Genomic DNA, 12,330 nt, shown 5'->3' on the forward strand with positions numbered 1-12,330 from the left:
TTTGAAGGCCTCACATTCTAAAATGAAATGTTTTTCTGTTTCCACTTTTCCGGAAGAACAAAAAATGCATACTCTTTCCTCCCACATTTCTTTTGGCCTTTTCCAGTGCCTTGTTTCACAATGGAGTTGATGAGAATTAGTCCTTAACTGAGCAATAATAATTTTGGCTCTCCAAGAGATATTGGCCTCTATGTATGCTTTTGGTTGATGACTATGAGTGGGATTAAACACTTCAATATAGTACTTTTTCTTTCTTCCTAGCTCCTTATCCCAAGTACGCTTGTGGAAATTTCCCATAACAAAAGCTTTTATCTCTTCGTTGTTTATGGGACACGCGTTCAAGCAAATACTCCATTTACTAAACCATTTGTTATTTTGCTGCATCCAAGTATTTTTTCTCTTGCACAATCTGTCATTAAAGACAACCTTAGGCTATCTACCCTCTTCCATTTGCTCAATTTTTTTTAAATACCTTATGACTTGCACCATAGAAATTGCTTCAATAGGAGCAATCCCTGTTTCACTTAACAATATAGCATAAGGAAGTGCACTTTTAATCTTGAATTTGTTTTTAATCAAACGCTTTTGAATTTTCTCAATTTGTCTCCAAGCATTTTGGATGTACTACTGGTCCATAGTTCACAACCATAGAGAATCACCAGAATCACTAGAAGCCCAAAAAGAGTTTGAGTTGTTTTCCAGTCCCATAACTCTGCCTCTCTACACCTATTTTGAAAAGCATAAAATGCTTTCCAACCCCCCAAAGTTTTTTTCTTTCTACAACCATTCCAGCTTAGATTTTTGTTGAAGTCAATTTTGAGATATTTGTAACCCGCAACTTCTTCCAGAATGTTGCCTTCAAAGTAGAACTTATGTTGGTTATGTTTTCTTTTCTTAGAGAAAACCACTACTTTCGTTTTGATGATATTGACTTGCATAGCCACACTTCTACAAAAATGCTTAAGGGATAGTAAGTGCTCTTGCAAACCAAGAGCTGATTTAGCAAGAAGAATAAGGTCAATTGCATACAAAAGAAGCCTTATAACAAAATTTCCCAAATAGATACCATCACCCCCCTTGCGAATTTAACCACTCCTCAAGCTTGTCGATATATAAACCAAAAAGGGTAGGAGACAATGGGCAACCTTGCTTGACCCCGATATCGCTTCTGAAACTTTTAGAAATGCCTGCTGAAGTTCTAATTTTGACTTGCATCTCTTCATACAACCTATGCACAACTGCTCTCAAATGTTTAGGAACCCCAAGTTCATCCATTCTGTGCCAAAGCTTATCCCTAGGAACCGAGTCAAACACTTTTCTAAAATCAACAAAGCATACAAAGTACCCAACCAATTATACCTTTAACTCAAAAAAATTCAAAAGTGTACTTCAATTGGGTTTATCTTTCTCTAGTTCTTAACATTTTAGGTGGGCTATGTTAAAGCAATGTCGTTGTTACAATAGTCTTTGGGTTATCTTTTGATGGTCCAATAGATTTCAAAGGTGGCTAGAACACCTGATAACTATGTGTATTCAATTGCTTAATTACTCGTTTATAATATTTTTTGGAGTAGTAATTGGGGTGATTCTTGAATTCCGGTGGAATGCAGCTTCCGATTTTGAGTAAAGGTAGCCAAAGGTGTCGTGATTGACTTTGAAATAGACTTTTAAACAAAATAGGGAAAACTCATAGGAGTTCAAAGTACGTGAATGAATTTAAATAGTTTGTTGCTTTTTGAAATGGCTCTACACTAGAGCGGCTATTAGATATTTTTAAATTCAACCTATCGAGAGTCCATTCGATATGCTACGTTGATGGATTTTATTCCAAATGGAAGGGTATATCCAAATTTAAATTTAAAGGGCATCTACCTGAAATGGGATTTTCAAGCTTCAATAGTTTTGAAGAAATGGATGGGTATATCCAAATTTAAATTTAAAGGGCATCTACTTGAAATGGGATTTTCAAGCTTCAATAGTTTTGAAGGGTGAGGGAAAAACTTGAAGTGACTGTTAGTTTTTTTTGACAAAATGATGGGATGTAACAGACTCTTTAGAATTGCACTAATTAAACCGTAAGGCGTTTCTCTCTAAAATGAACTCCCCTTCTTGTCTACTTGTCACAGTTAGATACCCTTAGATCATATGTTAGACGATTGAGAAACACTGAACCGTTCGATCACATAAAAATAGTTATGAATTCGTTGCAGGTAGGTAGGTATTGGTAAAGACGAATTTGTTACAGGTAGGTAGGTATTCGATTCGCATAGGTAAAGACCCATATGAGAACTCAGGCAATGAGCTCTTCAATCAGGTTGTCGAAAAGGGAAAACTGAAGGAAGAGGAAGCAAAAACTATTTTCAGTAGTTGATCAGCACGGTTGATTTCTTGATTTGCCCATTTTGTTATCCAATGCTTCTCATCTCAAATCCGTCACTTTTTAGTCTGGTTGGTTCTTTCAGATTAATGCTTCTGCTTCTTTGTTTCAGCTTTAATGCTTCACCTGCTGCTTCTTTGTCTAGGGTATACCTGTTTGTATTCTTTATTTCTGTTCCAGCACATTTCTGCATCTAGGAGATGGCTTCAGCACTCCATCATTGCCACTATTACATGATGTACTTTCTATCCCATTAACTATTTTGGTCATCTTTTTTTCACATGCTTTGTAATACTAAGTACTTTTCCTGTCTATCAGTGGAAATCACGAAGTTCGATGCGTGCAAAGGAGTGTGCTTCTGGATACCCTTGCAAAATAATTGGCTCCAGGAACGATCAGATTCAATGCTAAAGTCGTTTCCATTCAACAATCTACAGATTCTTCTTTAACTATAGCAAAACTGGGAGATGGAACGCTTATCAAAGCTAAGGTAGCATCTTAAATCCAAACTTCTGACTCCCATTTGAAGCAGTAAAACTTGGGCGTAAATTTACTAATGAATTGAATCCCCTCTTGCTAAACAAAGGTAATATTAATAACCCATATGCGCTGGTTTCTATCAAACAAGAATTTCTATGGTGGTTTCTCTCATACACGAGTACTAGATGTGCTTTTGTATTTGAGAAAAAATGACAGGGGTCTATTGAATGCAAGTTTGATCATTAACTCTACCTTCTATGTTATCATGTTTCTCTCAACCATTTGGAATTTGTTTCTACTCACAGGTACTGATAGGTTGTGATGGAGGGAATTACGTAGTGGCTGAATGGCTGGGTCTTCCAGCCCCTAGTCTTTCTGGGAGATCTGCTATTAGGGGATTGGCAACGTACCCTGAAGGACATAAGTTTGGGCCAAAGGCGCAACTATTTTGGGGAGAAAATTTGAGGGTAGGTTTTGTTCCATGCAATGAGAAGGATGATTACTGGTTCACAACCCAAAGTTCACTTCCTTGTGGTACAATATTATAGAACCCTTTGTTATAATTGTTCTGTGGATCATGTGTAGGTGCAGGAAATCATCAATCTTAAAAATAGATTCTTCAAAAATTATTGAAACCTTCTATTATATTCCTTTCAGATAATTTTGAACAACTGCGTTGTGTTTGAATTTCTTATCTTGATATTATAATCCTCATATAGTAGTCACAAGCTCTGTGAACTATTTGATAGAAAATAACAAGAATATAAGGCATTCCTAACTAGATGTGTTGCATATTAAGATATTGGACGCGGTCCAAAGAGTATATTGGAAAATGCATTGGAAAGAATTCGAGACTATCCAGAGGAGATTCTGGATGTAGTAAAGAAAACTCAAATAGACACTTTAACATTAACGCACTCAGCTTGAGGTGGCCATGGGCAGTATTATTCGGAAAACTATGTAAGGGAAATGTCTGTGTTGCAGGGAAGCAATGCATCATATGACTCCAGACTTAGGACAATGTGGATGTTCTACACTTGAGGATGCAGTGGTGCTAGGAAGGTGCTTGGGAGAAGCAACGACAATCACAAATGGTCTAGAAGAAGACAAAAGAATTGAAGCAGCACTGAAGAAATATGTGTAGGAGAGGAGATGGAGAGCATTTGGGCTGATAAGTGGAGCATATATAACAGGAATAGTGCAACAAGGATTTGGGGACTTTATGACAATATTCTTACACCAATTCTTATTGGGCGCAACATTCTTAACATTCTTTGCAATCATAGCACCTATGAAACTTGGTATCCAAAAACAACATAATAAAACAGAGGAGAAAAAATATGGCTATCCAGATTGATATCAAGTAGCTTTTTATTTCGCATCTAGAGGGTACCTTAAACTTCTATTTTTAAAACAAATCTCACTTACATTGGATGTCTTCTTGATTTGCCCATTTTGATCCTATTCTTAGATCTGGCCCATTACAATTCAAAACCTTCTACAATCTTTAGACATGCCGAATTTTGCTAGATTGATATTCCATAACAACTATTTCATGAATCAAGGTAATCTTGATCTTAAAACTTGCGGTGCAGGTGACTTTTTATTCTGGTTGGTTCTTTCAGATTAATGCTTATGCTTCTCTGTTTCAGCTTTAATTCTTCACCTGCTGCTTCTTTGTCTAGGGTATACCTGTTTGTATTCTTTATTTCTGTTCTTGGTCATTTCTGCATCTAGGAGATGGCTGCAACGCTCCCTTATTGCCACTATGACATGATGTACTTTCTATCCCATTAACTATTTTAGTCATGTTTTTTTCACATGCTTTGTAATACTAAGTACTTTTCCTGTCTATCAGTGGAAATCATGAAGTTCGATGCACGCAAAGAAGTGTGCTTCTGGATACCCTTGCAAAAGAATTGGCTCCAGGAACGATTAGATTTAATGCTAAAGTCATTTCCATTCAACAGTCTACAGATTCTTCTTTAACTATAGTAAAACTGGGAGATGGAACGCTTATCAAAGCTAAGGTAGCATCTTAAATCCAAACTTTTGACTCCCATTTGAAGTAGTAAAACTTGGGCGTAAATTTAGTAATGAATTGAATCCCCTCTTGCTAAACAAAGGTAATATTAATAACCCATATGCGCTGGTTTCTATCAGACATGAATTTCTGTGGTGGTTTCTCTCATACACAAGTACTAGATGTCCTTTTGTATTTGAGAAAAAACGACAGGGGTCTGTTGAATGCAACTTTGATCATTAAATCTATCTTCTATGTTATCATGTTTCTCTCAACCATTTAGCATTTGTTTCTACTCACAAGTACTGTTAGGTTGTGATGGAGGGAATTCCATAGTCGCTGAATGGTTGGGTCTTCCAGCCCCTAGTCTTTCTGGGAGATCTGCTATTAGGGGATTGGCAACGTACCCTGAAGGACATAAGTTTGGGCCAAAGGCAGAGCTATTTTGGGGAGAACATTTGAGGGCAGGTTTTGTTCCATGCAATGAGAAGGATGTTTACTGGTTCACAACCCAAAGTTCACTTCCTTGTGGTATAATATTATAGCACCCTTTGTTATAATTGTTTTGTGGATCATGTGTAGGTGCAGGAAATCATCAATCTTAAAAATAGTTTCTTCAAAAATTATTGAAACCTTCTATTATATTCCTTTCAGATAATTTTGAACAACTGCATTGCATTTGAATTTTTTATCTTGATATTATAATCCTCATATAGTAGTCACAAGCTCTGTGAACTATTTGACAGAAAATAACAAGAATATAAGGCATGCCTAACTGGATGTGTTGCAGATTCAGATATTTGACGTGATCCAAAGAGTATATTGGAAAATGCATTGGAAAGACAGAGGAGATTCTGGATATAGTAAAGAAAACTCAAATAGGCACTTTAACATTAACGCACTCAGCTTGAGGTGGCCATGGGCAGTGTTATTCATAAAACTATGTAAGGGAAATGTCTGTGTTGCAGGGGATGCAATGCATCCTATGACTCCAGACTTAGGACAAGGTGGATGTTCTACACTTGAGGATGTAGTGGTGCTAGGAAGGTGCTTGGGAGAAGCAATGACAATCACAAATGATCTAGAAGAAGACAAAAGAATTGAAGCAGCACTAAAGAAATATGTGGAGGAGAGGAGATGGAGAGCATTTGGGCTGATAAGTGGAGCATATATAACAAGAATAGTGCAACAAGGATCTGGGAGCTTTATGACAAGATTCTTACACCAATTCTTATTGGGCACAACATTCTTAACATTCTTTGCAATCACAGCACCTATGAAACCTGGTATCCAAAAATAGCATAATAAAACAGATGAGAAAAAATATGGCTATCCAGATTGATATCAGGTAGCTTTTTATTTCGCATCTAGAGGGTACCTTAAAATTCTATTTTAAAAAAAAATCTCACTTACATTGGATGTTTTCTTGATTTGCCCATTTTGTTATCCAATTCTTCTCGTCTCAAATCCCTCACTTTTTAGTCTGGTTGGTTCTTTCAGATTAATGCTCCTGCTTCTCTGTTTCAGCTTTAATGCTTCACCCGCTGCTTCTTTGTTTAGGGTATACCTATTTGTATTGATTATTTTTGTTCTTGGTCATTTCTGCATCTAGGATATGGCTTCAGCACTCCCTCATTGCCACTATGACATGATGTACTCTCTATCCCATTAACTATTTTGGTCATCTTTTTTTCACATGCTTTGTAATACTAAGTACTTTTCCTATCTATCAGCGGAAATCATGAAGTTCGATGTGTGCAAAGGAGTGTGCTTTTGGATACCCCTGCAAAAGAATTGGCTCCAGGAACGATCAGATTCAATGCTAAAGTTGTTTCCATTCAACAGTCTATAGATTCTTCTTTAACTATAGTAAAACTGGGAGATGGAACGCTTATCAAAGCTAATGTAGCATCTTAAATCCAAACTTTTGACTCCCATTTGAAGTAGTAAAACCTGGGCATAAATTTAGTAATGAATTGAATCCCCTCTTGCTAAACATAGGTAATATTAATAGCCCATATGCGCTAGTTTCTATCAGACAGGAATTTCTGTGGTGGTTTCTCTCATACACGAGTACTATATGTGCTTTTGTATTTGAGAAAAAATGACAGGGGTCTGTTGAATGCAAGTTTGATCATTAAATCTATCTTCTATGTTATCATGTTTCTCTCAACCATTTGGAATTTGTTTCTACTCACAGGTACTGATAGGTTGTGATGGAGGGAATTCCGTAGTCACTGAATGGCTGGGTCTTCCAGCCCCTAGTCTTTCTGGGAGATCTGCTATTAGGGGATTGGCAACATACCCTGAAGGACATAAGTTTGGGCCAAAGGCGTAGCTATTTTGGGGAGAACATTTGAGGGCAGGTTTTGTTCCATGCAATGAGAAGGATGTTTACTGGTTCACAACCCAGAGTTCACTTCCTTGTGGTATAATATTATAGCACCCTTTGTTATAATTGTTCTGTGGATCATGTGTAGGTGCAAGAAATCATCAATCTTAAAAATAGATTCTTCAAAAATTATTGAAACCTTCTATTATATTCCTTTCAGATAATTTTGAACAACTGTGTTGCGTTTGAATTTTTTATCTTGATATTATAATCCTCGTATAGTATTCACAAGCTCTGTGAACTATTTGACAGAAAATAACAAGAATATAAGGCATGCCTAACTGGATGTGTTACAGATTCATATATTAGACGCGATCCAAAGAGTATACTGGAAAATGCATTGGAAAGACTTCAAGACTATCCAGAGGAGATTTTGGATATAGTAAAGAAAACTCAAATAGACACTTCAACATTAACGCACTCAGCTTGAGGTGGCCATGGGCAGTGTTATTCGAAAAACTATGTAAGGGAAATGTCTGTGTTGCAGGGGATGCAATGCATCCTATGACTCCAGACTTAGGACAAGGTGGATGTTCTACACTTGAGGATGCAGTGGTGCTAGGAAGGTGCTTGGGAGAAGCAATGACAATCACCAATGGTCTAGAAGAAGACAAAAGAATTGAAGAAATATGTGGAGGAGAGGAGATGGAGAGCATTTGGGCTGATAAGTGGAGCATATATAACAGGAATAGTGCAACAAGGACCTGGGGGCTTTATGACAAGATTCTTAATCCAATTCTTATTGGGCACAACATTCTTAACATTCTTTGCAATCACAACACCTATGAAACCTGGTATCCAAAAACAACATAATAAAACAGAGGAGAAAAAATATGGCTATCCAGATTGATATCAGGTAGCTTTTTATTTCGCATCTAGAGGGTACCTTAAACTTCTATTTTAAAAAAAAATCTCACTTACATTGGATGTTTTCTTGATTTGCCCATTTTTTTATCCAATGCTTCTCGTCTCAAATCCCTCACTTTTTAGTCTGGTTGGTTCTTTCAGATTAATGCTTTTGCTTCTCTGTTTCAGCTTTAATGCTTCACCTGTTGCTTCTTTGTCTAGGGTATACCTGTTTGTATTGTTTATTTCTGTTCCTTGTCATTTCTGCATCTAGGAGATGGCTTCAACACTCCCTCATTGCCACTATGACATGATCTACTTTATATCCCATTAAATATTTTGGTCATCTTTTTTTCACATGCTTTGTAATACTAAGTACTTTTCCTGTCTATCAGCGGAAATCATGATGTTCAATGCGTGCAAAGGAGTGTGCTTATGGATACCCTTGCAAAAGAATTGGCTCCAGGAACGATCAGATTCAATGCTAAATTTGCTTCCATACCCCTGTCGTTTTTTGATCCTCTATACTTTACCTCCAGCTGCTCTTCCCACTATAATTTAGCTTCTTGTATGCCAATTTATAGGGCACAGGTGACTTCCTTCCCTTCAACATTTACCAAACAACTCTCGTACACTGGCTTTGGAAAATGGTAAGTACGCCATCATAACTCTTGGCTGATAAATGTCTCAGAAAGCATGCAAGACCATAGCAAACATAGATGTAGAAATTGTAAAAGCTCACTGTATTATTGTTTCTGCCCTCATGCATTCAGGATTTGATCGCCAAAACAATAAGACCACAATGGCCAACACACAACTTATCTCAAGGCATGCATCATTGCGTTTAGAGTAATAGGTTTTTAGTTTTACCGTTTACAGGGGGTTGATATAGGTGCACCCAGTGGACAGTTAGAAAAATGTCCATATTCATTTGAATATTTTCAAGATTACAATGATCGTAGGGCTCACTAGAGGGGTCTTCCATGGCAGATAGTCCATGCCATGCTAGAATATGGACTCCTAAAAGGTGTGAACCCTAAGTTTAACCAATAAAAATTCAAAATCATATAAGCCAATTCTTATTGGGCACAACATTCTTAACATTCTTTGCAATCACAGCACTTATGAAACCTGGTATCCAAAAACAACATAATAAAATAGAGGAGAAAAAATATGGCTATCCAGATTGATATCAGGTAGCTTTTTATTTCGCATCTATAGGGTACCTTAAACTTCTATTTTGAAAAAAAATCTCACTTACATTGGATGTTTTCTTGATTTTCCCATTTTGACCCTATGCTTAGATCTGACCCATTACAATTCAGAACCTTCTACAATCTTTAGAGATGTCGAATTCTGCTAGATAGATATTCCATAACAACTGTTTCATGAATCAAGGTAAGCTTGATCTTAAAATTTGTGGTGCAAGTCACTTTTTAGTCTGGTTGGTTCTTTCAGATTAATGCTTCTGCTTCTCTGTTTCAGCTTTAATGCTTCACCTGCTACTTCTTTGTCTAGGGTATACGTGTTTGTATTCTTTATTTCTGTTCCTGGTCATTTCTGCATCTAGGATATGGCTTCAGCACTCCCTCATTGCCACTATGACATGATGTACTTTCTATCCCATTAACTATTTTGGTCATCTTTTTTTCACATGCTTTGTAATACTAAGTACTTTTCCTGTCTATCAGCGGAAATCATGAAGTTTGATGGGTGCAAAGGAGTGTGCTTCTGGATACCCTTGCAAAAGAATTGGCTCTAGGAACGATCTGATTCAATGCTAAAGTTGTTTCCATTCAACAGTCTACAGATTCTTTTCTCTCATACACGAGTACTAGATGTCCTTTTGTATTTGAGAAAAAACGATAGGGGTCTGTTGAATGCAAGTTTGATCATTAAATCTATATTCTATGTTATCATGTTTCTCTCAACCATTTGGAATTTGTTTCTACTCATAGGTATTGATAGGTTGTTATGGAGGGAATTCCGTAGTCGCTGAATGGCTGGGTCTTCTAGCCCCTAGTCTTTCTGGGAGATCTACTATTAGGGGATTGGCAACGTACCCTGAAGGACATAAGTTTGGGCCAAAGGCGCAGCTATTTTGGGGAGAACATTTGAGGGTAGGTTTTGTTCCATGCAATGAGAAGGATGTTTACTAGTTCACAACCTAGAGTTCACTTCCTTGTGGTATAATATTATAGCACCCTTTGTTATAATTGTTCTGTGGATCATGTGTAGGTGCAGGAAATCATCAATCTTAAAAATAGATTCTTCAAAAATTATTGAAACCTTCTATTTTATTCCTTTCAGATAATTTTGAACAACTGCGTTGCGTTTGAATTTTTTATCTTGATATTATAATCCTCATATAGTAGTCACAAGCTCTGTGAACTATTTGACAGAAAATAACAAGAATATAAGGCATGCCTAACTGGATGTGTTGCAGATTCAGATATTGGACGTGATCCAAAGAGTATATTGGAAAATGCATTGGAAAGACTTCGAGACTATCCAAAGGAGATTCTGGATATATTAAAGAAAACTCAAATATACACTTTAACATTAACACACTCAGCTTGAGGTGGCCATGGGCAATGTTATTCGGAAAAATTTGTAAGAGAAATGTCTGTGTTGCAGGGGATGAAATGCATCCTATGACTCCAGACTTAGGACAAGGTGGATGTTCTACACTTGAGGATGCAGTGGTGCTAGGAAGGTGCTTGGGAGAAGCAATGACAATCACGAATGGTCTAGAAGAAGACAAAAGAATTGAAGCAGAACTGAAGAAATATGTGGAGGAGAGGAGATGGAGAGCATTTGGGCTGATAAGTGGAGCATATATAACAGGAAGTTTAAAAAAAAAACAAGACCTATTTAATGCAATGGGCATTGGGTAATAGGTCTTTACCCTCCACCTACTAATTTTCATCTTCAATAATTCTTTATATGTCACAATGCTTCTCGAATTTATGCCCTACGACATTTCTTTTGCAGCATCTGGTGCAAATGCTAGTTATGTAACAAATGAAATGAGATGATATTTTAAGATCTACGAGCTTAAAAATAGTCTATAAAACAAAAATAATGTTGCTACCATTATTTCATCCTTGATCTTTGGTTGAGAAAACCTTACTCAAGCTACGCTCCGATTTGAACATGTTGGGTGGTCGGAAAAAATTGGTTGGAGTTGCAGTTCCACGAAGTTATTGGTAACGACCGCCAGTTCACAGGTGGTATCCATTGAACAGTGCTCTCAGATTTTGGCTTAATAGTTTTTCTGGTATCGAGGTTGGAGGTGAAACCTTGACAATGAAATGGAACCCCGAGATCCCATCAGATTGTTGGAGGCCCGTTAAAGGGCGTGCATGTTGAGATCTGATGGTGATGATAGCCATTAGATGGACATGAATTGGACCATCCGATTCATCGAGGTGAACTCTTCATTAACCCCGTGCAATTTTGAGATCCAACAAAATCTTGGCCGTCTGATCTCCAACAATCGATCGACCCAACATGTGTTTAGTGATGTCAGTTTTATTTAATTTTAATTTAAACATGGTAATATAAACCATTGTAACTGGTAATATGGTGTGGTGGGCCCACCATATATTTTCACATATATATACATGGAATTGCGGGCCATGCTGGTTGGGTTCCATGTGTTTATATATCTATGTCATGGAGTACATGGGGGCAAAGAGGACTTGCGGAGTGCCCACACTCATATATATTTAGATTCTAGAAATCTATTGTTATGAAATATGAATCTTGTGTTGTGGATAATGGTGGACTTTAGAGGGGTATTATATATATATATATATATATATATATATATATATATATATGTTGCCTACATAGACTTAGCCACCTCAACCCTCATTAGACTCCTTGGGTTCTATCACACTCCCCGGATCCAAACCAACACATGTATCCGTAGATGTTGAGGTGATCAATGGGGTGGAGGGCCATGATTAGCTATGTGGCTTATGTTGTCATGAGTGACATAAACAGATTTATATGAGAAATTTGAGGGTGCATGGGCACCAAATTTCAAATGAAATAGGGTTCAGAACAATTAGTTATGTGGTTTATGTTGTCATGAGTGACATAAACAGATTCACATGAGGAATTTGAGGGTGCATGGGTACCAAATTTCAAATGAAATAGGGCTCAGAATAGTTGAGAGCTAGGATAAAGAGAAGTAAAACTTCG

At 37.1% G+C, this 12,330-nt stretch overlaps 3 pseudogenes; all 3 read left to right on the forward strand.

Moving 5' to 3' along the window:
* The window catches only part of LOC149167875 (monooxygenase 2-like), a 45,284-nt pseudogene extending 41,070 nt beyond the window's left edge, over positions 1-4,214 (forward strand).
* Positions 4,215-4,370: 156 nt separating this feature from the next.
* On the forward strand, positions 4,371-6,180 carry LOC149167876 (monooxygenase 2-like; annotated as a pseudogene).
* A 25-nt stretch (positions 6,181-6,205) lies between these two features.
* On the forward strand, positions 6,206-8,122 carry LOC149167877 (monooxygenase 2-like; annotated as a pseudogene).
* Positions 8,123-12,330: the final 4,208 nt, after the last annotated feature.

The sequence above is a fragment of the Pinus tabuliformis genome, chromosome 5_1 (assembly GCF_031772625.1).
Source record: "Pinus tabuliformis cultivar Carrire ecotype Pingquan chromosome 5_1, CPIR1, whole genome shotgun sequence".
NCBI lineage: Eukaryota > Viridiplantae > Streptophyta > Pinopsida > Pinales > Pinaceae > Pinus > Pinus tabuliformis.